Raw genomic sequence first — 6204 nt, forward strand, 5'->3', positions numbered from 1 at the left:
GAGAACAAAGTCAGGGAGATAAATGCACTCTAGTTACTTAAACCATTCAGATATTTAAGGCAGACAGTTAATGGAACAACATTAGAGCCTGTCTCTTAAGGGCAGGAGATTACCTTTTGTTCTCCCTGATGATTCCCTTTGATTTAAAAGGCTTTGGCTACAAAACTCCCTGCAAACATCATTAGGTAAGAATTCAACCTCTGCAAGTGCTGGTCAGCAGATGTCTACATACACCTAATCCAGGAAGAGACCACATGGGATACTGCAATTCCACACAACTCATGCTCAGTGGCAAAGGAATTTAAAATAGAATGAGGCCCCAATATCATAACTGTGGGTTTGGCAAGATTATTCCACCTATGAGTTTTGTTTTGTAAATTCACGCTTGCTGCATGGAAAATCTCTGATAAACTCCACCCATCAAGATAGTTAGGGGCTATAGAAAGTGAGCTCCAAAGCCACACAGCTTCCTCCATGAACCTGAAAAGCCTCGAATGTGGGCAGGGGTACACCCGTGTCCATCTGGGGCCCATCTGGGGTCCTTAGATACTGTGAAACTGAGGCATCAGTGGAAGACATGTTAGGAGCTGGCAGTCCACCTCAGGCAGAAGGGCCAGAGGCTTGGAGGTTTCTTATGTCTACCCATCCCCAGAGATGTGGCACTGCCATGGGGCCAGCAACCACAGATGGTGCTCCGTACAGACAGGCAGGGACAGACCGCCATGGGTCTGCATGAAGCCTCAGCCAAGACACAGCCTGGGCACCATTACTGAGCCTGTGGATGTGGAACAGGAAGCTGGGGGGGAGGGGTGGTATTAGTCCCATTTTCCTAACCTTATGGGTGTTATTTCTCTGGATCAAATGGCAAAGGATAAGGAGATGATTTTACGAGAAGGTATCAGACAGTGCCATGCTAGATAGACATCTCAACCCTAAACCCTTACTCACCTGAGAAAAAATTGATATGATTTCCTCGCCTCTGGTAAACCATCAACAATTAGGCTGAATTACCCCCAACCTGGCTTTTTACATTGATTCCAGCTGGTGATAATAGGTATAAAATCACAATATAATACACATGCACATGTAATTCTGTATTTATCGCTATATATTTTTCTGTAAGACAAATATATTGTATTCCTTAAGTGACAACAGCAAGTGACAATACTTTCAAGCTCTGAAAGGCTAGCCAGTGGAAGAAAATGAGAACAATGTGCAAGTACCACCCACAGAAATCCAAGGTATAGAAAGTGAGTGACTAGGAGTCAATTAACCAACTCAGAATAAAGAAGTGACATCTTTGAGAGTCACTCTCAAAATGTGCAGAGTATGGGGGGGTTGACCCTCACTCCAAGGGAAATGGGTCCAAGTAGGGGACAAGTACTGGACCAGAAGTCAGAAGATCCAGGGTCTCAGTTGCTGCTCCATCACCTAGCACTGTGACCTTGGCCTCAGATCTCCCATCAGTGCAGTGGGGATTATGTCTGCCCTGCCTACTCTATAGCATTGATGTATGGAAAACACCACCATGTATATTAATTTGTATACCAATTGAAAAACAGTATACAAATGTACTGTGGTCTTACTGCCCTACCTCAGCCCAAGACATCAGAGTACCACTCGTAAATCATTACTGTTCTGTCCACATAAGTCTTAGCAAAGGGAGAAAATTCCTATAAGAACCTGAAGAGGGAGTCAGTGTACAGAGGATTAAGCCATATGAAAGAGAGAGGCAAGAAAATCAAACTTCCCCCCATGCCTAATAATCCAGCCCAGTCAGGGGTAGTGCACTACAATTAAGTGTTAGGCTTCCAAAGAGCCTTGTAGATTGACTATCAAAGTTTCTGCTCAACTGAACTGAAACTTTGCAAAGTGGTCACCACTAAGACTCACCAAGGAATTCCTCATATAGACAGTAGCCAATGTCAATTAACCTTTGTGAACATGAAAAATAAATGCAAAGGTTGAGGAATTAACAAGGAGACAAGCACAGATGCCAGACACAAGCATGATGTTACTGTAAATGCTACAATCACATGGTGGTTAATTTTAGTATACTAGAAATGGATCTCATGATTAAAGATCTTTTCTAAAAATGGAAGTGCACTAAAAGTAGGGGCTGAGCCTAATCTATATTTTCCCCTATAGCACTCTGATTAGTCCCACATCTTCACTGGGAGTGCAAATATTTACTGAAGATACCATATTGGTGCCTTCTGAATGAACGTTTGAAGAATCGGTAAATATACTGCATTCAGCTGTGTATCATTAAACTTCCTTAATTGAAGATTCAAGCAAAATTAATTAAATTAATAAGTTATGAAGACATCTTTTCCCCTTAGAGGGAAAAAAGGATTTATGGAGTATAGAACAGAGTGACAACAACATCACTTGAGTCCAATAGCAGCCCCAGGGCAAAAATGCAGTTGGAAGCTGCCCCCGCCTCCCCTTGGCCTACCCCCCTTCTCTTCACATCCCCACTTCCAACCAGCAACATGGGGGGGCCTCACAGGCATATACTGAGATGTTGAAACTCAGAAGATAAGTGCAAGCTCTGTTCAGACCACCCCTGTCCCATGGCCCCAAACACCCCCACTGCACACCCCTTGGGCTTAGATATGTGCACACTAGTTATGCAGTCCTGCCCGTAAGATACTGGACCAAAGGCAAAGGTCTTCATGAGCTCTAGAAATCACCTTGGGGTCATTTAGGTAGGGATTTCTGGAGTCTGGTTATGGAACCATGTTCTAAAAAGGGGGACCAGAGACTCCAGGTGGGCATGTCCCCTTGGTTCCTCACTCCTTCACCTAACAGGAAAGGATACAATCAGAGAAGGACACGAGTCAAGCCTTCTAAGACTCAGGGCAAGGACTCCAGTCACCCAGATCCAAGGAGGTAATCCTTGAGCCCATCACCCTTCCAGGTAAACTCTCTTCTCCCTGTGTTTCCTTTAATGGTAAACTTGATGAATAAGTAATCTACATCCACGGTTCATTTTTCATCAGCCTCTTTTTTGTTAAAGCCTTTAATTTTGCAACTTCTCTCATTATAATCTGTGTCCTCACTACCCAGTATAATTATTTTCTCTAAGAACATTCACAACATTCTTCTTTCCAAATTCAATCACACCTGGCAGGTTTCCCTACCACCAATGCACCTGCTTTTAACTGCTAACATCATTCTCCACCTGGACCCTCTCTAACCTTGTTCTGCCCCTGTGCCCCTTTCATGCTACTTTCATCTGTTCCCTCTGCCACTACTTTAATTTCCCTTCCTCTACATCAATTCACTGGAGGTTAAATACTGCTCTGGACCAAGTATCCTTCCAACTCAACACGTAGATGTTCCTCTATTCCCATGGTTAGCTGATCCCAAATGGACTTGTTCAATTTTCATCAACCCAGAATGCTTCTCTCTCCCTTTGCAGCAAACCAAATCTCTTTTTTGTTTTTAAACACTTGAAGCTCATCTTTTCTATGAAACATCTCCACATTAAGTCCACTCAGACCTAACCCCTCCAGATAATATATAATGATGTGAAAGCTGAGGGTCTATCTCTGAATGGGTATCATGGAGGAGCACACAGAGATGGTAAAGCAGGTTCCTCTTATTTGCCAAGCCTAACTGTTTGTTATTACCTATATTCCCACAGTCATGTTTCTCACAATTTGATGTACACAGGAATCATTCCGGGATCTTATTAAAATGCAGATTCTGATACAGTAGGTCTGGCTGAGGCCTGAGATTTTGCATTTCTAACAAGCTCTCAGGTGATATTGTGTTATTGTTCAGTAAGTCACACGCTGAGTACCAAGTGCCTGGAGAGCTGTATTGCAAAATTTTCTGAGAATGAGTAGATTTAGCAGGAGAGAGTGACGTGATTGATTAGTATTGTCTGCCATGAGCATGGGAAGACAATGGCAACATTGATCAAATGATCAGTGATTCATTGATTCAATGATTTATTCAACAAAGATTCACTGAGCATCAACTATGTGTCAGGCACTATGAACACAGACAGAGGAAGTCCCTATGCCCATGGAATTTACATTCTATTAGGATAGAAAGACAATTAAAAAGCAAACAAATAAGCAAGATAATTTTATATAGTGGTAAGGACTGTGAAGGCTATAAAGGCAACGAACAGGTGATGCGTAGAGAGGAACTGGAGAGGGCTGCTTCCAACCAAGTGGTCAAGGAAAGCCTTTCCACTGAGGTGATGGCTGGGCTGAGGCTTAACAAATAGAAACAACTCAGACATTTGCTTATTAAGAGAACAGCCTCTCATCAGTGGGAACAGACAAAGCAACTGCCCAGAGTCAGGAATTGGATGAGAGTGCCGCATATTTGCCATTCTCAGATAGTGAGAAAAAAGGCATGGACTTTGTATTCAGGTAAGTATGTGTTCTAATCCCAATCGTCTCATAATGGACAAGTCATTTAACTCATTTTCTGTTAAAAATTTTTATTTCTTCCTATCTATCAGGAGCTTTCCTAAATGTCATATATACAATGGTGAATAAGGCAGATGTGATTCCACTCTCATGAAGCTTCCATTCCAGCCCTCTTAACCTGTTTCCTCAGCTATAAAATGGGTAAAATAATACTGACTTTGCAGAGTCATCAAATGAAAAAAAGTTTTGAAAATTTTAGTATACAATACTTAATAAGTACTCAGTAATTTCTAGAACCCCTATCTTCCCTTACATTTTTGGTAATATAATGTTGACAAAGTTTACATGCCTTTTGCGTATTTAAGATTGATTTTTTAACTTGTTATATTCTTTCCCTTAGATTATAAATTCTCAAATTTAGGGAACATAATCTTTTATAACAGCTTGGCACCTTGGAGAGCTCTTCACACAATTCTTCAACAAATATTTTACTGAGTGCCAAATAAATAAATAAATAGATCATTGTTTGGTAATTGTGTTATAAGGTAAACCAGAGCAAGATAAGAGGGGAAAAGAGCAATGGAGGAGGGGAAATGTTATTATACTTAGACTGGCCAGGGAGACCTCACTTGTAAGATCACATTTAGGCTGAACTGAGGAGGGAGTGCAAGCCATGTGAATTTCTGAGAAAAGAGTTTTCAAGCCGAGGAAACAGCAAGCGTGGAAGTCCTGAGTGTTCAATGTGTTTGGGGAAGAGCAAGGAGGCCAGTGTGGCAAATTCTTTCATTTTATAAAAGAGGAAATTGAGGGCTAGAGAAATAATTCTGGCAGACCCAAGTGTACCAGTTAATTGTAGCTGCTGTAACAAAATGACCAAATACTCAAACTCAAGAGAAGTATATGTCTTGTTTATGTAAATTACAATACCAGTATTCCAGAGAAGCGGGGGAATCTCCTCCAAGCAGTGTCTCAGAGACCCAGGCTCCTTCCATATTGTCTTTGCCATCTTCAATACCACGTTTCCAGGCTCATTTTGGGTGTCAATCTCTGGTGTCTGATAGGAAGAGATTATAGAGGATCACACATAAGAGGTTAATAATACGCCAACCTAGAAGTGGTACACATCAATTCCACAAACACTCATCCACTATCATTTAGTTAATTGACCACTACCAACCATAAAGGAGACTGGAAAATGTAGTCTAGCAGGAAGGTGAGAAAAAAGGATTTGGTGTGCAGCTAGCCAGGCTCTACCAGGCCAAATCACCTTCCTCCTAGCCCTTTACTTTCTTCCTTTGCAAACGCGTGTGTGAAAATACACACGTGTGGGTGAAAATAATGTTCTCTATAAAGTGGTCTCTATCTTAGTGATAGTTGGTGCTAATAATAATGAGACACGAGATAAAATAATTTCTAGTTATCTGCTACCAGCCAAAACACATTCTATTGTCAAGTAGTTTAATCTTACTGAGATGAGAACACTGGAGAAAGAGAGATACATATAATGGAGTGAAGGATCAGGCAGAAATATGTTGTGATGGGGAAGGAAGATTGCATAGAGAGAAAATCTATTCATTAACACACTTCACCTCCACTGGTTCATAAGATTTAGCTGCAACTTGACAACCAGTTGTTCTCTGAATTTTCTCACTCTATCATTCACATCAGCAAGATTGTTGTGAGGATCATGTAGAGATTACATATGTAAATATAAAACTGAGGTATCATTGTTGTTATAAAATGCAATTATAAATAATGGAAAGAAAATATCAGTGTTAGGGAGGTAAGAAATTAAGACACATACAACAGA

The 6204-nt window shown here is 41.1% G+C and overlaps 1 protein-coding gene across 1 annotated transcript in view; it reads right to left on the reverse strand.

Moving 5' to 3' along the window:
- Nucleotides 1-5405, reverse strand: part of SCHIP1 (schwannomin interacting protein 1) — an 801544-nt gene extending 796139 nt beyond the window's left edge. The window contains exon 1 of the mRNA XM_061194515.1: nucleotides 5322-5405. The gene's annotated coding sequence lies outside the window, so the exon portion shown is untranslated. The remainder of the gene's footprint in view (nucleotides 1-5321) is intronic.
- Between the last annotated feature and the right edge of the window lie 799 nt (nucleotides 5406-6204).

This window comes from Eubalaena glacialis, chromosome 6 (assembly GCF_028564815.1).
Source record: "Eubalaena glacialis isolate mEubGla1 chromosome 6, mEubGla1.1.hap2.+ XY, whole genome shotgun sequence".
In the NCBI taxonomy this organism is placed as follows: domain Eukaryota; kingdom Metazoa; phylum Chordata; class Mammalia; order Artiodactyla; family Balaenidae; genus Eubalaena; species Eubalaena glacialis.